This window comes from Corvus moneduloides, chromosome 15 (genome assembly GCF_009650955.1).
Source record: "Corvus moneduloides isolate bCorMon1 chromosome 15, bCorMon1.pri, whole genome shotgun sequence".
Taxonomy (NCBI): Eukaryota; Metazoa; Chordata; class Aves; order Passeriformes; family Corvidae; genus Corvus; species Corvus moneduloides.
The window spans coordinates 14,000,305-14,023,227 of NC_045490.1; positions in this window are offsets into that span (position 1 = coordinate 14,000,305).

The window sequence follows — 22,923 nt, forward strand, 5'->3', positions numbered from 1 at the left end:
TTGGAATTCATGGAGACAACACCTGAAATTAGGAAGGTTAATGACTAAACTGATTAGCAACAGAGAAGGCATTTGCAAACAAGTGAGTTATAGTCATTGCAACAGTAAAACCTCTGAAAAACATTTAAAATCATCATAGAACTCTTTCCTGGAAAAGTGTTTTGACTGATCATAACAAGGAGCTCAGTCATGATGTTTCACCTTAGAGAGCCTTCGGAAATGGATCCAGATGGATGGGCATGAAAGATGTTGGTTTGGTCACTTCTGCTCAAAAGCTGGTTTAGCAGCATTTGAGCAAAAATCAAAAGTAATTTTGAATGAACACTGGTAGTGAAATTCAAGTCATATTTGGCTACCATCTTTGAAAGCTGAATGACTTGCTGCTTTATTTACTCACTCTTGGACACAAAAACGTGAAGTCAAAGTCTGATCCATTAACTCGTGCAAACTACATCCTGGCAGCTGTTACTATGAGTAGGGCATGTGAAAATAGAGACAAATTCTCAGGCTGGACTGAACAGGCCTTTGTAGATGTGAAATATAGTAATGCTTTTACTGAAGTAAGTTTACCTCTGCCTGGAGGACAGGGATCCCAATCCCCTTGTTAGGGATTGTAGCATATATCTATTGCTTTTTCTATCTGGATGCATTGACCCTCTGCAGTTTTTATTTCATTTCTTATGTACAAAGTCTAGTACCAATTGTAAGCACTACCAGCGAAAGATGGAAAAAATCAAAAATATCCAGAGTTGTCAGCCTTTGAAACTTAAAGGAATTAAATTTAAAGGAGTGCAGTCTCATTACTGCGTCTAACTATTCAAAATGCCTCTATGTATGCCTTTCTGAGCCAAGATTTTTTGTGTCTCATGCCTAATGATGTTCAGAATTTATTGCAATATTTTCTGCTTCAGGCCTTGCATTTGTTGTGAGTTTGCTGTTTCTCTCAAGGAGGTACTGCCTCGCTGCTGTGCAGTGTCAGAACACTGTACCACGCTGTTCTGCAGGAAACCAGCCAGCAGAGTGTCATGCACACACAGATACCCTACCTGCAAACTTGAATATTTGCATTGTTCATATTTGCTACCATCAATTTAGTTCAGGTACTTCTGTAAAATGATACCTAGAAGCTAATCAGAAACTTCAGAGGATATTTCCAAGACCAGTTCCCTATCTGCATACCTGTCTTTATAATACACGGGAATAGAGAGGAGCACTGCAGCAGAGCTACACTGTATAATGATGGGGGTTTGCAGGGTACCATGCTGACAAAGTTGGAACTGGCAACTGTTGTATCATGTTGCAAAGCAACTGAGGGAGGATTTTCTTCTGGAGATTTCTTGTAAAGAAATGAAACTCTCTTTTGAGCCAGTATATTTTATATCTTCTTGATTTTCTTATATGGGATTGCTGTCACAGGACTCAAAACCTTTATGTTAATTTATCCTTAGACATATTAAAAATGCATTCATCCACATGATTTAGTTAGTTCAAAAGAAAAAAAAAGTAAATGAAGACAAATACCTGGCTGTAGATACAGTGTAACATTTAAATTGATTGTGGCCTATTAAAGCTCATTTGTTCATCAAGGGTGAAAAAGTATTAACAACTGAACTAGTTCTCGTTCTCCTAGTCCTGATTTATGTTCATAAGCACGAATACAGATGAATGGAATTAGGAGCAACACTCTTTTCAAAGGATTTTAAATAATTTTCAAGTTGTGATTTCTACCTTAAATTCACAAAAAAAGATCTTTGGAGCAACAGTGGTTTGACTGATACTAGAGCAAATATTTTGTGGGTTTTTAAAAATAACTCTTACCCATTTTGAGAAAATTGATTGGAAACTTATTTTCAAAAGGTGTTTTCAAAAATGTACTTTAGAAAATTGTGGTTTCATATAATTATATTTAATGCATATAAGTTAACTTTCATGATACAGCTGGAGTTACTTCAGTTTAGTTCAATGTGGAACCAGTTGTTAAAAGCACAGCCCATTTCGTACCCAGGTGTTGAACCTCTGGTGTGTTCTGCTCCCTCTCATCACTGTCCTGTCTCCCTGCATCTGTGCTGCCCAGGCTGTGTCCCCTTGGCTTCATGTCCTTTGCTACCTTATCTTTTTTTTTTTTTTAATCAACAATTCCACATATATTTCCTGCCTGTTTTTAGCTGCTATTTATTTGGCAGAGAACTTGAATAGAAGTTGTCTTCATCAGTGCATGTGTGTTAGTTTAGAACAGCAGCAGAGTTTGTGTGTGTGCCCTGACTGCTCACACTTGTGCCACCTTGACCCCACTCACTACTCCACATCCAGAAAGTGTTTAGAGGTGTAAAGTAGATTTTTTTTCAAAGGAAACAAATTCTGAAAATTCTTTCCATGGGGGCACAAAATGCATCCCAGCCCATAAAACAAAAGTCCAAACAAAAAACTGGCCTGTTGTGTACTTCTCCGATGTTTATTAGGGGTGGTAGCAGGATACAAGGCTGAATGTATCCCGGAAGAATACATGGGAAGTACATACAGTGCACGTGCAGGAACCTCAGCTGCTACCTGCTGCAACAATTGATTGCACCAAATGACTTGTTAATATGGATTAAAGCCTTACTTGCTCACAGTGGTGGATATTTAAAAATCCATCATTCCAAATCATATTGATGGCTAAGAACCATTTGCCTTGCAGACCTGGGTTAAGGATGTTAGCCCTCAATTACAGCACTAGAGAAGGTAGAGTCTGGCTGGCTATAATGGCTTTTCACTGTTCTGTTGTAGAACAAGTCATGGCTTCCTCAAACAAAAGATTTTTTTTTTCTCCTGCTCTTCTAGATTCCATAATTACAATAATTCTTAATTGGAAGCAGAAATAAAGAGATCACTTTTAACATTTATACTATTTTACAATACAGAGACTTTTGCCCATCTTTGGTCAAACTGTTGTGCAAATACAAGAAGATGGTAGTTTTCCTTCCCTAGAGATAAGAGCCTGTTCCCATTTTCTCATTCCTTGCTCTGTCCTTGTATCCTTGTGACAACTGGACAGAGTGCATTGTTTGGATTTTTAGAGTGAGGCTGGAGATGGGCTGGACAGCAATGAAGCTTTGCCAGCATCTTCAGACCATTAGCATAAATTCTAGAAAATATCTCAGTTCAAAGCCTGAGTCTGAGAAAATTGATATGCATGGATCCAAGTACTATTTTCACACAGAAATACAAATTTTGAATATGCATGAGCGAGAGAAAGATTTTACTTATTCCAGAAATCTGGCTAAGACATTATTCCCACCAGGACATATGATCATTGAAAGAAAATGGAAAAGCATGGAAGCACCAGCTGTTTGTGAATGAATCAGATTTGGCCTGGTTAACATCTGAGATGAATCAAATATGGTTTTGTTAACATGATAAAGACTGATGAATTGAAGAAGGTTTAGAAACCCCCTAAGGATTTCTCTGAAGAAGTGTCTGGCTGGTAAAAGTACCTATGCTGTTAAATAAATATGGAATCATTATTGGGCTATTTACTTGTTCACCTTCAAGTTAAAGACTTCATCAGTTTCCTGCTGTCATCATCCTACAGTGTCCTAACAAAATCAAATACCCTGAGCCTCCCTATTCCAGACAGGAGGTCGGCAGTCTGTGTGTGACTGTGAGACCACGTGCAATGCCTATGTATAACACAGGCTGTGTTTACTGAAGTAAATTGCCTGCTGGTTTGCTCAACTTAGTTTTCAAGAGGAATTTAAATATCTTATGTATGTGTTATATAAACTCAAGAAGTATTTTATGTAGGAGAAGGTTGCTTCACTGACATTAGAGCTACTGTGTGAATTGTGTGCAAGCTGATTCGGTTGAATTTTCCAAGTAAATGTTTATGGCTTGTTTTAAAATGGGGGGAAGGTCCAGTTTTATAACTACAGTGCTACTGTAAAATGCTTGTTTTAGCATTGGATACACAGCAGTGCATGATGGCTGGTGAGAAAAATAGGTGGAATATTCTGTGTTTGTACTGTGACCTGCAAGAAGGTTAAGTGAAGAAGGAAGGTTCTGTAATGTGACTTCAAGTTTACAAATAGATGAAAAAAACCCAGTTTTACAAACTGAAATTTTATCAACTATGAAATGAATCTTTCAGGATATACTTGGTGCACATTTTTAATTTACATGGGTGCATATTAGCAAGCACAGGTAGATATCTATCCGTAGGTTTAGAGTATCATGGGAATATGATATGATATGCTCTATGATGTGCTTTCCAGTACCACTGACACTTGGCATTTGCTGTTTTCAGCAGAAGTGTTTCTAGTGTTCCAAACATTTGGAAGAATTCTGGCAATGGGGAAATACTGTCGCTCCCAGTGATTTTTGTGTCATATATTCAAAAAAAGAATTACCCAGAAGCTCAAAAGTAGAAGCTTACGGTTAACAAAAAAAATCCCTAATATGAAACTTTTAAAGAGCCTTTCTGAGGGCGTCCACTCTATGTTATACCTCTGCCTCAAAGTAAAATTGCACTTGGGTTGACTTTCTGCAAATCAAAAATGCCTTCTATTTAGTTTCATTCAAAAGTTTAGCTATGCTTCTTTGTTACCACATTAGACAGCAACCACAAATCCAATAAAATGTAAACCTTGCTTTCATTAAGTTGAAAGCGACTTGCTTGTTCAAAGTCTTTGAGACTGACTCTTTTAGAAAATAGTTTTTTCTCAAAGGTAAGCAACCTTGGTCAACGTGAAGCTCTACTTAATCCCATGAGAATGATTGATTTTTTTTTTTTTTTTTTTTTCCTTAGTCCACTGGCATGCAAATCATGAATTTATTTGTTTCTGAGTTTATTTACTTAGATAAAGACAAAAGGTTGCTGCTATCAGTTCTCTGTTTTCAAGGAAAAAATCTCTACCACTGTAGCACCTGATTTTGCAATGTTATTCTTCTTTTGTTAATTGATGCTTTCACATTGCAGTAATTGATAGATTGTGTTCTTCCAAGTATGTACTCACTCTGAAAACTGCCATTATCATTTGAGAAGTAAGACCATGCAGAAGATTTAGGTCACAACACCTAATGCCAGTATGTTTAGGTAAATTTGGAGTATTTCAAAATATTAAGGGCAAGGTTGAGCATGACATTGTCTAATACAGGCCTGGAAGAGTTGCTTGATCATTACCAGAATTCTTTCCAGTGACAAAACACTGTGATTTTATTTAATGAGGAAGGCTGTTAGAATAATGGGGCTTTGCATCTGTCTGTGCTGATCAAAGTCCTCTAGTCCTCAGGCGCTCCAAAGTCTGTTGACTTTGATAGAACAAAGCATCCAAGGAATGCTTCTGGACTTGGCTGGGTGTTAATGACTGAGCAGGTCGAAGACCTTACCCTGCTGTGCAGCACTGAGGGGGCTGAGGGCCAAAGTGTGCCAGGTGTGAGTGTGCATAAGCCCAGGATGGTGTCTGCAGCCCATCTTGGGCTTCCCTGTAACCTGCTGCATATATCTTACCTTGTACAGATTTGGGCAGTCAAGGATTTTGAGTATCTTGTCTGTTGAGTCTGTGAGGCTGTGCTTGCATTTAGCTTTATTTTGCCATCACAGGGTGGAGTGTACAGTCCCTCCTCAGTCCTATGGAATTTTCCATTTAAAGTCTGGTCACAATGGTAGACTTTTTATTGTCCCAACTGGTACAGTGCAATGTATTTTAAAGTCTATTTTACTGGTAACCGTAAGAGTTTTGTTTCCATGTTCCTTCAAATATTTACACATTTAGCTTTCTTTATACCAAGAAATTTCAATAGTTTTATTTGCATTTAATAGAAAAAATGAAGGAAGAACATAAAATTCTCTGCTCTGTTGGCCTGGGGGATTCTTGTGAACTACTAGGGAATTTACAGGAGGTGATTGATAAAGGCAAGCTATTTACTTCTCTAACCTCACTCCCTCTCTCCTCCTCTCTCTCCGAGCCTGTACCTGCACTGGAAACGTCTCATTTCCATAAAATGGAAATATTGATTCATCCAGGCCAAGAATTGCCTATGTGTTACTGGTTGCATGTGCATAAACCATACAAGAATTCACCAGGAGTAAATTCTTGGTGGTATTTCCTGTGCATGTGTTTGGAGGAGCAGGGAATAGGGAAAAGCTGAAAAAAATATATGTATATATATTTGAGTGTGTGTATATATATATGCAGCAAAACAAACTGGGCGGGCAAAATGTTTTAGTCAAGTGGGCTCTGTCTGAATTTTTTTTTAGAATTATGTTGTGAAGATGGCCAAATTTTGCTTTAGCTTGTGAAGAAGGAAGGTTTTACCTTTGGGCTTTTCAGCTGTCCCACAAAAGGGGCACTTCTTCTGGGGGTCAGAAATAATAGAAAAATTAGGAACTAAAATCTTCTACTGTCAGGTTAATAATGCCTTTTGACTGTAACATGAAAAACACGCTTTTTGTTCTACCAGTCATTCATAATAGTCTTTTATTAGGTTTACAAGAAGAGTTCTATGGTTTTTTTTCTGAAAAATGGGCAGCCACTCTGACATAAATAAAAATCTTTTTGCTACTGCTTTCCAAATGGATTATTTCAAATGCTCTGATATAATACAAAGCATTTGTGTTTAGAAAATGTGAATCATGTTATTTACAATGATAAGTGTAAGAAAATAAAAGGGTAGTATCAACTGGTGGGTTTTGTATTACCAATTTTTATTTTATTTTTGAGTTATTAACGGAAAATAGGGTTACTGATTAGTGTTATATAATAAATGCTTATTAAAGTAATTTCCATGAAAGAATACATAGTTCCACATAGCAATATGGAAAAGACACATAGTAATTGTTAAATTTAAAGAGGTTTTGATTTTTGTTTGTTTGGGGTTTTTTTCTAGTGAAAGCCCTGAAAGAGTATAATTTTTAGGTTGGCTGGAGTATTTTAACTGGTATGAACAGGCTTGAGCTGTCTCAAACAATAATAGATGACATTGCTAGAAGGCAACCATGGTAAATTGTTTGCTGCACTGCTATGCAGGTTACTGTTCTTTTTTTTCCCCCATGATCTCAATACTAATGACAGTAAGGGAATAAATGAAACAATTTCTCCAGAGTATGTCTAATTATGTTGGATTTTATGTCCAGGAAAATTAAGATATAATAGTACATCAGTAGAACTGAACCTGATACCACAGTTTTGTTAGTATTGATCTCAGACTTGTTTGCAGTGGGTTGGGGTGAAGGGAGAAATTGAATGAGTAAATCCAGATTAGCACTGCTTAGCACTTTGTATTTATTAGAGTGGTAAACCACTGCAGTTGTAATTACTGGTCTGCATCACAAATTGCATCATTTTTTCTCCTTGGGACTCGCATGTTTCATTGAGAAGTCTGGGAAATTATTTTTTAATGTGCTTGTTAGCACAGCTGTCTGAATACTTGGCTTACATTAACAGTGACATCAGAGACTTTGCTCTTCTCCAGGAGTGCTGGGCAGTGCATTTACAAGAGGTAAATTCCCTGCTCTGGGGGACTCAGTGGATGTCTTTGAGAACATAAACGTATTTCACTTATATCTTCCTTCCTTGCTTCCTGAATTTTGAGAAAGTTCAAAATATATTCTTACCCTTACTTCTTGCCAGGTAACTAGAAGTCAGTGGGATTCACTGTCCTTCATGCACTGATAACTTCTATTTTAAAAGCATTTATGTAAAACTGGTAGAGATAAATTTGAGAGCCCAGAATCCAGCATGTTGCATCAAAAACCAGGATGATAACTGACAGCTTTAGAAACTCTCTAAATTTAGACATCTGAAAATTGTGACATAATACTTTTTTTTTTCCACATCTGACAACCCAGTATTAAAGTGCTTAAACTTGCAGCCCCATCTACCAGTCAGTTCTCACCTCCAGCAGGCTTCCTGCAAGCAGAGTCCTCTAACGCACAGAGTTTTGAACAACACTGCTTTTTGTTTCTTTTTTCTTTTTTTTAAGCAAATTACTTATTGTTTATTTTTAAGAAAAACACTGGCTAGTTTCTTCATACATTTCTATATTTTTTCATCTTCTTATGCCAATGCTACTGCTGTAGAATAACTTTTTTCACAGATTATTTGTTCATAGCAAAAAAATAAAATTTATTGTAACACCAACCATCTTTCTGGATGTTTCACTTCAGCTAGGACTAGGGTCATATGGTTATATTCTGTGGCTCTGAAGAACAGAAGATGTTCACTAAAAGAGCACTCTTGTGATGAAGTAGCAGAAACTGTGACTTTAGCACAACGCTTAATTGTATTTCTTCAGCTATTATTTAGAGACAAGAATAGCATAGTCGTGCCTGCAGTCATGCACACCTCACCAGTAGTCATGGGTTTTATTCCTTTCATTTGAAGCAGAAGCCTTGCTCTCTTTGCACGTTATAATGTAGGATTTCTGTTAGTTTTCTGCAGTATGAGAGCAGTTGACTTCCTTATGTTGGGCTTCTAAGATCTTTGGAACCATATTTTACCATGTGTGTAGGCATGACAATAAAGTGTTTTTTTCTTATAAATGAACAGAGCTCAAATAGGGAGAGAAGGGAATAGTGTGTTTCTGTATACTATTCCCTTAATTAGGGCTTCAACCACAAGTGGGAGTCAGAGGAGGTCATTCCATTAGTTTTACTTTTCCAAGGTGTTTTTTATACAAGTAGATGGGTGAAGAATTATTTCTCAAGAAACATGAAATCCAAGATGCTCAAAACTAAGGGGTAGCTTCTGATAACAGTCAGGCAAGCTACTCCATCGAAAATCTGGTCTGAAGCCTTGCCTCCTTCAGAATTCAGGACATTTCAAAATATCTGTAGAAACTTTCAAATAGCCTGTGTCATGTCAGCCACTTCTTGATCTGGACGAAGTGACTGCATTTTTGATAAGTTAAGAAGCAAACCAAAAATTCTTCATGTTTTGTTTTTCTGAGGTGTGGAGAAGTTCAGTTGTTTCCTATTATACCAGAACTTATAGAACCATGGATCCCCCCCAGGCTGGAAAGTCCTCATGGGGCCTCTAGTCCCATGTTCTGCTCAAAGCAGAGTCAGTGCTGGAATCAGACCACATTGCTCAGGACTCTGTCAAGTTGACAACACCTTCAGGGACAGGGATTCCACAACCTTGCCATTACAGCTGCTCCAGTGCTTTATTACCCTCACAGTGAGCCCTTTCATTGCATCCTGCTGGAATCTCCCCTGATTCATATTAGAGCTGTTTTCTCATGGTGCAGCTCTGTACAGAGCCTGGCTCAGGCTCCACTGTGACCTCCCCATCGGGGCTGGCCGATGGCTCTCCAGTCTTCCCAAAGCCTTCTCTTCTGGCTAAACCAGCCCTCTTCCCTCAGCCTCTCAGTCTAAGTCATGTATTCCTACTATCTCAAAAAAGTTGAGAGATTATTTTTAGCTTTATTGTTATTTTAATTAGTTTCTAAATTGCAAAAACTCCCATCAGCTCCTTTTCCAGAAGGCTCATAATCAGTGTCGTCCAGAAAGAAACCACACAAAATAAAGTTGATCTTTTCCTTGTAAGTCACTTGAAATCTCCCAGCTGGGTTATCCTGTCAGAGTGTGATGATGAGTTGTGGTATTTAAATAGCAGAAGTGGAGCAGAAAGTTCAGGCAGTGGCACAGCTGCCTCTCCTCTGCTCCGTGTACCTGGAAGCAGTACACTGCCAGCTATCCAGGGCTGATGGAGGACTCTGGTGCAATTTTGAAACTATTTTCCTTTTTCTATTCAGCAAAGAGAATGAAAAAGGAAACAGAGTTCTGGACTGGGCAACAGCAGAAAGGTTTGAATGAGCAGAGCCAGGTGTATGCACTGCTCATCCTTGGCTTGGAAGGTTTGGATCAGGCCCTGGAGCTTGGCCTTGCCTCTGTGTTCTGAGGGTCCTGGTGCTCGTACTCCTGAGTGTCTGGGTCTCTCTCTCTCTTGCTTCAGAGAATCAAGACTTCATTTTCATCTATGTAGGCTAGGAAAGGGATAAGTATAGGACAGAAAAAGTATGTAAGAACATCGAAATTTTAAAAAATTCTCTTGGGAAAAAAAAAGTATTTTTAAGACTCTAGGTCTTTATTTCTATGAAAGAGCATTCTGTCCTCTCTAAATTTTACTTTATAATGGAATAGTTAAATGATGGTGGAATCAAAAATCGAAAAAAAAGAACCTCAAGCTTTTTATGATGAATTTGAAATGATATCACAATATGTCTTTATTTTGATGTAACCAGATTTTTCAGTGAAAATTTGTTGTCGTTTTCTGACAGGCTTGATTCAGGAGAACAATTGAAATACAAGTCTATTGTTTTCATTGTATTTCATACAGAATTTCTAATAGTTCCATAATATATTGCAAAATTGTTACCATGTAATCACTGTAGGAATCAGGCAAGCAACATTCCTCCAGGTACAGCACTTTATAGGTAGGTTGTCAACTGCTGAAAAATAACAAGTTGACAACAGTTTGAAAAAGAATACCAAGCTAATGGAGCAGTGGCAGAAAACTTGGGTTGTTAAAAGCATGATGTATGAGAGAAGGAGAGAATGGGCAGAACAGTGTAACATGAAAAATGAATGGGCGTTTCATTATCGGGGACTTCCCTCTTGCTTTCAAACATGTTGCTGCTTGCAGAACCCTGTGTGAATACTGAAAGTGGTTTGTTGGCAGCAGCCAGCCGTGTCATATACTTACACCTTCTCTTAGCAAGAAATTTGTATTGATGTGTCTTCTGTAAATTTTCAAATTGCAGAGCCATGGTAAATAAAATGTCATTTCCTGGATAAATTAGGATTTTTTGCTATCATCTGAATTACTGAAGTCATCCTGTGTAATATAATGTTTCTGCTTCTCCTGAGGCAGCCTCTTCAATTTTGCTTACACCTGTGGCTTAATATAGGACAGAAGGTCTTCCAAAGACCGATGTTCCCAGTGGAACACTGCTGATTTTCAAGAAAAGGCTTGAAAATTATTTTAGTGTTTCGAGGTAAACCTCCAGGTCTTGTAGTTTTTAATTTGAACAGGCTTGAACACATTTTGATGTGCAGGCATCAGCTCTCACTGGGAGCAGCTTTTGTTTTATAGCTCATACTCTTCACCTTGTAACCTCACAGAAGACAACTAAAATTGGTTTAATTTTCTTTGTTTAGCTTGCGTGACTGCTCCGGCGTTCACAAGTGGTTTGATACATAGTTACCTATCCCCTCTCTTGCTGGAATGAGGTAAGTTCCACATCACACAGAGATCAATGGAATATAGGAACATTATAATGAATGATTTGGTAAAATAGTTGCAAGAGAGCTTTTTAAGGGTTGAAGTTGTATTTTTCATCTGATGTATTTCATCACACCACAGTTAGTAAGTTTATATGGAGCTTGTTCAGAACTATTCAGAATTTCTTCTTGAGGCCATACTGATATTTTCTTGTGAATACCATTTCTTCATCTGGGGTCCAAACTCTATTTATGTCTAAAAATATATGAAATGCAGCAATCAACTGGTGTGCAAAACAGTATAAGCAAATGACTAATAATTATCCATTATTCACTTACACACCATGCAGTTCTATTTTAAACCAGGGAAAAGCTGAAGAGTGACATAGAAGCATATTGGATATGTGCTTAAGAACTGCAGCTTTGCACAGAATCATTCATCTCTCAATAAGTTATGAAATACTATTTTAAACCAGGGAAAAGCTGAAGAGTGACATAGAAGCATATTGGATATGTGCTTAAGAACTGCAGCTTTGCACAGAATCATTCATCTCTCAATAAGTTATGAAATACACTAAATATTAACACAGAGTAATCATGCAGCAGATCAAAGCCTTGCATTTCATGGAATGAATTTTAAAGTAGACGTGTCTTTGAGAAAAGTAGTGAAAGTAAGATCCTGAGAAATTCTTTGTTACATAAAAAAAATTAATTAAAACTGAGTTAAATTTTCCAAGGAGTCTGCTACTTGCCCAAAAGGTTAAGTTTCAAGTTTTCCATGACTATAAAATTTAGGTTTCATATATATATATTACATTTTTTGTCTAAAAAATGAACACAAAACTTTCTGACAAAACGAAACATTTTCTAGATTAAAACTTACAGGTTTTCATTACCAGTCCTTTTTTTTCCTCTTAAATTGGAAATTTAACTTTCTAAAAAAGGAAAGCTTTGAAAATAAAAGCATTTATCTGGAATTAAAGTACCCACTTCTTACCAAGGCAAAAAACTTTAATGGCAATTTTGCTGAGCAGAAGTGTGGGGAAAATAATTTTGGTTTTATCCGTGATAAAAACCCAACCAAATTAAAAGAAACCAAAAAACTCTACCTTTTACTGAACCCAGAAAAAGTCCTATTTGCACAGCTCTCAGGGTGACCAGGAGCCTCAGCATTTCAGAGGAAGTCAGTGTAATGCAGTGCAGCTGGGCAGGCAATCACTCTGAGAACAGGTTGGATTTTAAAGCTCACAGAGTTAATGCCTACAGACCAAGGTAAATCCTGTTTATCCTCTCAGGTGACGAGGTAGATCAGGCAGATTGTATATAGAGATCTTTCCTGAGTCCTGCATTTAACTGGTTGGCAAAAATTGCCTTCTTGGAAAGACTCCTGGTAATTGTAGGAGTTCTAAAACAAAGCAAAATGAAGCAATTAGAAAAACACTTCAAACAAGATGATGATTGAAATTAAGTTCAGTCACACAAATGTTCACAGTAAGATAGTTGTGTGTGTTGAATTGTTATGTAATCAAATATATTTAAATTAGTGTTTTATATTAGAGCTGCCTTTTATTGGTAGAGTTGTGTCAGTATTACCAGCTTTTTAGTTTGGGCTTTTTAATATGGAAATATTGACATGCCCATGAACTCCTAAAGAAATGCTGCTGTTTTCAGTGGGCATGTAAAGGAATGAGCTTTATAAACTCACATATTCCAAGAAATCCATGTACTGCTTTAAGCACATGGAGAATGCTGGTAGTTTTATTTGATGGTCAGTATTGCACCCAGGATAAACTACCCCATTGGAATCCTTGCATGTCAACCTTTGCTGGGAATGCTGTTGAGTGAATCCAATTGCAGTTTGAGGATGTCTGTGGTTGGTATCATTGGGAAAAGGGGTCTGTACTGGATAAAATGCAGTTGAACATTCAGATCTCTTTGATTTGGTTCCTAATTTTGTTATTTGGGCACCCTCTTCTCCTGGGTTTCCGTGTTCTAAGACAGAAATACTGACATTTGTCATGGCTTTGAGATTTAGAGCTAGAAAATGCTACCCAGGAGGAAGGTATCATTCAAGGACTGACAGACTTGATATATAGTTTTGGTCTTCACTGCAGAGTTGGACATTGATCATGGCATTAGAGAAATAAAGTCAGAGTAAAAACATTTGTACCAACATTCTGCTTAGCATAATGTTGCATTAAGGAGTTTAGCTGATTCCAAATTTACAGTGTGTTTATTTCTAAAAGATTTTGACAAAATGAGATGTTTATCTCCTTGCCTCTTTTTTTATCCACATCTCGGGCCAACTCCAATACCAAGAAAAGAAACAACATAAAAAATATTATACACTGAAACTTCCAATCAAATAATTTTTAAGATTTAAAAAAATTTACTACGAAGATTAGTTTAAATGTTAAAAATGACAAATGTTTCCTCATTTGTTTTAAGAAAGCTCTGAAAAGTTAAATATGCGAATGAGTTAAGTCTTTTGAAAAAACCAGTCATTTGGAGAAAGGATCTCGGCTTACAACTGTCCTAAGTCACAAGGAGCTATTTTGTCCATCACAGCATAGATTTTATATGAAAGCCATTACAAAAGCAGTCTATATCATCTTTCTGAGTGTTTAACCATTCTTTTTGCTTTCACCTGAAGATTTTTGGTTTCTGTTGATTCTTCACAGTTAGTTTCTGCAAGCAAAAAAAAAAAAAAAAAAAAGAAGGGAGGTGTCACCACATTTTTTTATAAAAGCTGCTAAAGAGCTTTTCACATAGTTTCATCTCTTGGAGAGTTTTGATTGAGCATCTTTGAACCCTTACTCTTGCAAATTAGACCTCAAAAATTTGCTGGGATTTGGAGTCATTTGATGGAATTTTTCCGCTGGGTTGAAAATATCACTGTTGTTAGACTCATGGTCCAAGACAAGAAAACTTTCTCATGATCATCAAAATGAAGACTTCCTTGTAAACTTCATTGAGGGAATAGTTTTGGAACCCTTTTGTTGTTTGCTTTTTACCAGAACTAGGCTCTATTCTACCTTTGATTGGTCTCAGTAGCTAATGTATTAAAAATGGCTTTCACTTAAATATTATAAAAAACTATTCATTTCACAATTGCAATGTAACTTAGATCCATTTTTTTCCCTAAGAGTTGTTAGAAGTCATCGTAAGACTCTCAATTCCTCAATCAGTAATGTCCAATTCTGTACATTTTGTTTTCTTTCATCTTTCTTTTATTTTTAGCAGTACAGCCCTGAGGATTTTTGATTGTAAGATCTTATGACTACAACTTATGAGCTTAATAGCCATCACGCTATATTTATGATCCCATATCACACTTCAGGGAAAGCTTCTGTGGCCTGATTGCTGGCTTTGTTTGCAGTAGTCAAAGCCCCGGAGACGTCAGCATTTAGCTGTGCTCTGAAATCGCTGAAGTGTGTTGTTCCACCAGACTGGGTGGCCTACACAGCAACTCTAATAACAAATGGTTCTGGGTTTTTTGTGTGGAAGTAACAGCACGGGCATTGTGCTAAGGTTGCCTCCTGACTATTAGGCAGTAATTTCTGAAGAAAAGAGCCTGCTGTTCTCTCACTTCTGAAGTGAAACATGAGTATAACCTGGAATGAACCCATGTCTTATGTTTTTATTCATTGTTTGTTGACCCTGTGGTCAACCGTCTGTCACTGTGATTAATCATTCAGACTCCAGTTGTCCAAATTCAAGCCTTTTCTGCAAGAGAAAATGGGGAGTGGAAGGAAATAAAACAAAGTATTAATGAAAGAAAATGGGTTAATCTTTGACATGATAATTTATACTTGGGCTAGCAAACCAACGGGAGTGCTCTTGTATGTGAGTGATTAATAGCTGCAATGGTTGTGTCTGTGACAAGTGATTAATAAAGTTTGTGATTAAAAAAAGTACTTCCTTTTCTTTTCCTTAAGTGTGCAAATCTTGGAACTCCACTTCTGTCTGCACACTGGTTAAATTACAATGCAGACCTATTTGTAATTCAGATGTCATTCTCATTACTCATGCAAAAGTGTTCAAAATAGAGTTCACTTGATCTGTTAAGTACTGAAGAACTGGGAAATTGAGCATGTGCCCAAAAGACTTTCTAGACTATGGGGAAAAAAATGTTTGAGATGCAGCGGTTGCTTCACATAACCTATCAACATGGAATTTATTGCATAAAAAACCAGTATTCTATTACTGTACAAACTGGTTACTAGATGCAAATTGAAGTTCATGAATTGAATCTTTCATAGTTAGAGCAATAACTTGCATTAAATCTCAAACCTATCCAGATACAGCTGTGGTTTTAATTTTTTTTTCCCCAGAAGTTAGATCATGCTATGAAGAAGTATATAGTCTGAATGGAAATAATTCACAGGGCTGTGAACATGACAGCTTCAACCAAGTGCTGCTTATTAAATCCGTACTTTCCCTTCCCCAAAAGTTAACAGTATTAGATGAAAATTTGCAAAAATTTGTTTACAACATCCCCTGCTAAATGACATCTTTCAGAGCTCATTTCCAAATGCATCACATACCAGGCCCTAAACTCTTCAAATTGTCAGAGAATAATTAACTGGGTGTGTTGAGATGTAATTATATAGGAAGGTAAGAATGGCAGCAGTGATTCAGACTAAAGGTTCAGTTTGCTCTGTAGCCACTCTCCCAGCAGTGAGTGGATGGGAGCAGATGCCTGGGGAAACAAGATTGAGGAGGAAATGGTGTTTTGTGTGTTATACTTCCCTGGTTTCTGGTAATCTGTAGCTTCCAGAGCTGGAATTTGAATTTACACCATCATGTTTGGTAGCTATCAATATATCACGAAGTCACATAAGCACTTTTTTTAACCCACTTTTATTTTGTCCCCCATGACGTTCCATGGCAGTTTCCTTTACAATTTCAAATATGAATTGCATGTTTTACCATTTTAAACTTGCTGTGTGAGCATTTCTTTGCTGTTCTTCTAGTTCCTATTTCATGAGGAATGGTGAATAACCTTTTTTTATGTTCTGTTTACTGTGCATGATTTTGTAGACCTGTTTCATATTTCCCTTAGGTCATCTATTTCGAGATGAAAACTTTTAGTCACTTCATCTTTTCTCCCATGAAATCTGTGGCACACATTCTAAATATCTTATTTAAGATGGGGATCAGTAGCTGAGACAGATCCATCATGGATTTACACTGCAGTGTAACGATGCTTTTAGGGTTCATTCCAAATTTGTTTCTTAATAATTCCAGACATTCTTTTTGGCTGTCCCTGAGCCCAGAACTGGCATTTTCAAAGCATCATCTACAATGACTGCAAATCACTTTCTTTAGAAGTAATATCTAGTATACAAAATCTGAGAGGATTGCCTTATTGTTTTTTTTTTTTTTAGTGGTTTATACTTATTTAATAATTTTCAGCATTTTCCTTTCCTAGTATTCTACACAAATGTCAGTAAAATGGGGGTTAATAATTTTATGCATCCTCACTTATGGGTAGCACACTTATTTTCCTTCTCTACAGATATATACTGCTTATCAGGAAAAAGAAAATTTAATCTAAGGCTCCTCATAGTGCCCCCTTTGGCTTGTGTAATCTGCAATTTAGAGCTGCAGATTTACAGGCTTTACACTTTTCTAGAAGTCTAATAAGGTTGGACTGATGGATTGGCACAAAAACAACATTAAAGGCCCTTTTCTGGAAATACCACCTCAGCTGATCATGATTTGTTGCAGCGGCATGAAGTGAAATTTGTCTTTCATGCTCTTACAGATTAAAGTGCACAGAGAAAACAACACTTGCTCTAAAGTGACAAAGTAAGTGTTGTTGACAAATTTGTATGAAAGCTACCAAATTTTATTCCTTTATAGGCATGAATGTAATATGGGAGAAAAAAGCACTGTCTCCCTGAATGATGGTAATGTAATTGCTAGTTTTAGGTAGAGGTTTTGGAACAATATTTGTTTGTTCATAGATATGTTTTGGTTGCCCTGAAACATTTCTTCAAATGGTTTTTGACCAGCAAAAATTACCTTTGGTAGGACAAGACACTTAGGTTGACTTGAAGACACAACATTTAAAATGTTTTTTTATAATTTCAGAAGTGTGAAATTATTAAATTGAGCAATTGAACACTAGGAAGAGGAGGCTGGCATTGTTCTCAGTGTTCCCTGCTGGCTCAGGTCACTGTCTCTCTGGGGAAGTGAATAGCAGTCTATAATTGGAAACATCTATCAGAAAAAAGGGAGGGACATAAGTTTGAGTTAGTATTCCAGTACTTAGTTTTTAAACTAAATATGAGCTACAGAAAAGGCATCTGAGAGAAGCACATCCTATAACATTTGAGAGTAGTGTGTGCTCACTTGATATTTCAATAAATTTCTAATATTTGGCTGTAGATTTTTTTTCTTCTTCAAACCAGTTTCTTTCCTAAAACATGATTTCCAAAACACAGCCTCACATACTTTGCAGAATGAAGTTTTTGATGCTTTGACCATTAAAATGTTATTTGATATTGCTTGTTCAATGTCCTACTAAGCTTGGGAGAAAAAGGTCAGTACTCAGACAGAGAATGCAGACTCCAGAGGGCCTTTGGCTTGTTTGTTGAAAACTCCACAAAAGTTGATTCAATCATGTCTCTGGATTCAGACTTCTCTTCTGCCAGGAGCAGCCTGGCTCATTATTTTTTCAGAAAGGTATCTCCGAAAGAGCTGTGAGGTGGTATTAAACACTGTATGGGTCTGTAAGTCAGTGGGCTCTTTAAGATATGTAACCACTGACAGTGATTACTGGAGAAACAAAGAGAGAAGGATTCCTTGCTTTCCCTGCAGTAGCATTGTTTGATTTACAGCATTTCTTTAAAACAGAAAATTGCTGGGACTGTTTCTTTCTAAATAAGCAAACATGTGTCAATGTACTTGCAGAGACCATAGTATTTACATTTAGCTGTTGATATTTTAATTAACAATTTAAGTGTGTTGTTTGCCCTGCAAGTTCAGTGGGGAAAAACTCTACAAATAAACAGCAGCTCCCTCTTGGACAATCACTCTGTAAATTAGCTTACTTTGTCAATAAAGCACATGCCTGTCAGCCCCTTCACGGCAGCAGGGGGCAAGGATGTTCATTTACTTAAGCAGTAGGTTATACTATTAGTGTGTGTGATTGCTGTTAATTAGAATATGTGTAGATGTCTCAGTGCTGCACAGTTTGTAATATAAAACCTTTAAGTGTTTGGGCTATTAATGAAGCCAATAAATGGTTCTATTAGGAGACCTTTTTTTGTTTTTTTTATTACTTCCTCTCTGTTTTGCTGTTATTTATTATAATAATAGTATGGTAGTCAAAATATAACCAAGGGTTAAATAGAAACAGTAAAGCAGGGTTTTTACCTTGGGGAAGGGAGTGTATGTACCAATGTTTATATCCTGTAAGTTTGAAACAGGAACACATGTACAGTCCAGCTATGAATTCTAACTGATTTCCATCATTTCCATTTGATATTCGGTTCAGTGTTAAAATATGCTTTTCACATCCCTTTGACTTGAAATAATTTAAGCATTTGTTTAGTTTTCTAAATCCATTATAAATGTTCTCACACTTCCTTGTAAACAAGGTTACGTGAGTATATGTATTTGAAAGATCAGAGTGTATGAATATGCATTTATAATTTTAATTTTAAAACCAAATATCTATAGCAAATCCTGAATTAGTATCTTGGCTGTGCTATTCTATTAGCTACATCTAACCTCTCCCTGACATCAGCAGCAGGGTCAATTCAAACTCTTGTCACATGAACATGTCTTTCAAATGTATAATCTAAAGGCAAGTTTCTATTTACATGGAAAAGATCAGTTGATGGGAAATACTGTTCTACAAAGACAAATAATAGAGTTTTATATGAAAACCTATACATTACCTGAAAGCAAAGTCAGCATTAGAAGTCTTACATCTTAATCATGGTGCCATAATGTCAGTTAGCATTTTGTCTGTCTAATGCCCACACTGAAGGAAAGCCAGGCAGTGCAATTGTATCTGGACTGGCAAAACAGAGACGCTTTTCTAAGCTCATGGTGGTTCAAAATGCCTAAATGAGCTTGGAGGTACCTGCCTACACACTTTGCCTTACTTTGACCTGAGGGGGAGTGGGACATTGCCCAGCTTGCTGAGGCTGCACTCTATCCCCTTGCCTGTGTCATTGATGAAGACATTAAATAGCACTGGTCCCAACACAGACCCTGAGGGACACCACTTGTCACTGGTCCCCATCTGGACATTGAGCCATTGACCAGTGTCTCCAGCTGTGCCTTGGCCTTCCTCACCCCATCCCTACACAACCCTATACACTTTCCAGGATACCTGTCCCTGCTTACACTGCCTATGAATTTGCTTCTTGCCCTTTAGTTTCTTGCCTTCCTTGCACAATTTCTTGTGCTGCATGGAAAGTATCATTAAAGATCTGCCAGCTCAGTTGTGTTGCTTCTCCCTGAAGGCAGTCCCAAGGCCTCCTCTTGACTTAATTCATCCAAGAGCTGGAAATTTGCTTCCCTAAAATTCAGGATCCTGACTTAAATCTTTGCCCAGCCTGCGTCCCTCAGGATTGCAGACTCCACCAGTGTGGACCACTGCAGCCCCAGATGCCTTGAGTGGACTTTAATGGTCAACTTGGCAGTGCTGGCTTAATGGCTGGATTCAATGAGCTTTTCCAATCTATGAAATTCTATGAAATGTCTCCTAGAAGATGTTTTTACCGGAGTCCTTTTGGAATTTTCAGCCAGTGCCAGGCCCAGCAGCAGATGTGTTTGTAGAGGAAGTTCTCCAGCCATCAGCAGATTTGATGCGCTTGTACTTTGGCTGAGCTGCTACAAAAAATGCTGGGCAGGGCTTCAAAGCCATATTGTGGAATTTGCAAGATAAACAGGGCCTCTTTGAGCTCAGAAAGACAGCTAAATTTAAGAAGATGATGACCATTAAAGATTCCTACAGCTAGAGTTGAAAGTCCCTCCCTCAGACCTCGTCTTGAGACAGTGCTCAGAAATTGAAAAACGTGACCTGTGTGAGACAAAGAAAATAGATTCAATACAGTAAGCCATCAGTGCTCTGGAAGGACTCTTCTTTTGAAGTCTATACTGGTGGCCATTTTTCATTTCAACAAAAACAAAATAATGTTTTTCACAACCTGTATTCTGAAAAATATTCACTCACCTTTTGATAGACACTTTTCAGGCTCTGAGTTAATTTAGTTACAAACTTCACATCAAATTGAACTGAATTGTTGGTGAAATGCAGAATGGCAAAATTTAGGTAGTTTCTGAAAATACTTTTCATTATACCTATTTTGCCTTCTAACTTATTGAGTCAATATGATCTGCAAAGTTTTTAGGTTAGGCGTTGTAGCTAGTCCAGCTATACCTGCACATGTCATTATAGCATTGATCATGATCTCTTAAGAGGAGATGGGTTTATACTTTCTAGGATGAGTGGAGAAATGATTTTTGCATGGATCAGTGCAGATCTCAATAACTGCCATAAGGTTTTTCCTGCTTTATGCAGCAGATGCAGGGACTCTTCTGACAGCATAAGAAAAAAACTGATTATTTGAAACTCTTCTAGCAAATCTCCTAAGAATAAATTTCTTATTACATTTTCTTTGTCAAAAAATCTGAACACATGGGAAATGATACAGAGACTGCAGAAATTTGGCACAAAAGTCTAGTGTACCTGTTAGAACAAGTACAGATTGCCTAATTGCAACAGTAAGTGATACAGTATTTTGTGGGTTTCAGGGTATTATTGATAGTTAAATATCATAGGAAAAACAGCTTTGTGAATTTGCACAACAAATGCATTCTGTTTTATATTTGAGAGGAGAATGATATTCTCTTTGAAAAGTAATTTTTTGTATGGTTTCTCTGTTGGCATCCATGCTCTATGAGCAGTGGTTCCATGGAAACAGTGATGTACATGGGGAAACCACCAAAACAAAAAAAAGGAGTGCCCGGGCTGTGAAATACCCCTCCCAATACTTGTACAGCATTATTAAATGGATGAGAAATGGTCCATTGTCTACTTAATTATTTTCAGTACAGCAATGTAACTCTATTAGAAATGTTTGTACTAAACACAAATTGCTTGAACTTTGACAGTGTGCTAGCAGCTTATAATTTTATCTTTGAAAAACTGCCATCCGTATGCAAATATAAGGAAAATGCGGATGCTTGCTCCTATCCAGTTTTGTAATTCAGTTCATGCATTTTCCAAGGAAGTAAGCTATAGATGAGAGAGCTTTGAAGACCAAATGAGATGTAGCCAAGTTTTCACTCACTTCCTGGCAGAATAATTTCAAAACTACAGAAGACACTCGATTTTATCAATCCTGAGTATGTAGGAATGTTGAAGCAAGTTCTCATGGAATGCATATACGTGTATTCTTCAGCTGAAATGCTTGGAATATGTTTTCCTAATGCAGGATCTTTCTGACAACTGACCTCTTGCATATTTATTACATTTTCATGTTAAGCTTTTCTATGTTCCTCTTTTTTAGTTTTTTTCTTTTTGACTACCCATTTTTTGAGTAATGTGTTGTCCTGCTTTTTCTTCTTGCAAATCAGAGGAAATGTAGAGCTAGAACTGATGCAGTAAGTTCTGAGACTCAGAGTAAGACTGAGCTGAAGGTTGTTGGAGTTGACTCAGTTGTTGTAGACCAGTAGACAGATAGGGAGGTGTGGATGCAGTTGAATATTCTTGAAGAACTTCAAGGACAAAATTTGTCTTTCATTAAAGAGCAGAAAGTTGAGTTATAGTCATGTAAAAACTCATTCAGAAAGGGCACAAGGGCATTCTGAATAATTACACAGGTGAAAACACAGAATGATTCTGTTTTCCTATGATTGAGAAACAGGAGAAACCTTACCAGTTTCCAGGAACCTGTTTTCAGTTTTGAGTTCCTAAAGGAGCCTAGTTTTTGATTTCATATCAAATAACCTGAGATACAGAAGCAAACTATGCTCTTGGAAGCTGATCAAACCCATGCCAACTTCACTGAAAATAACAACAGAAAAAGTTATTTTAGGATTCTGCTGTATCACTCAGATCCTGCTTTCATATACGCACTCCATGTGACTCTTATCAATACTTATAATCTTGTAACGCTTGTGGCTGCCCCACCCCGGGAAGTGTTCAAGGCTAGGCTGGATGTAGCTCTGATCAACCTGGTCTAGTGGAAGTTGTCCCTGCCCATGGCAGGGGAGTTGATCCCTAGATCCTTAGATATCTCTAAGGTCTCTCCCAAGCCATTCTGTGATTCTATGATGTTATAATATTTAAGTTTCTTCCAAAGACATCCATGACTTTGGTTTTCAGAGTAATTTTTCCTTTACTATTGCATGCTATCAAAGCAGAGGAAGTTAATTTTTCATTATCTGAAACATATGATTTGCCAAAACAGATCAAGCTATGAAATCCATTAACTTTATCTATTTCTTCTTAAATGGACCAGTGGCTGATGATTCAGATGAATATGAACTATTTGTGATGCTTGGTTAGGCCTTAGGTCAGCAAGTTACCTTTGGTCAGCATTCAGCCTTAGAAGTCTTTGAGAATTCTGTGCTTTATATGACCCTAGCTAGCTGTTCATTTTGATATTTTTGCTCTAAAATTGAGACATGCTTTAAAACAATTTTGGTTTTCTCTTCCATAATTTTCACTATAGTAATATTTAATCAGAAAG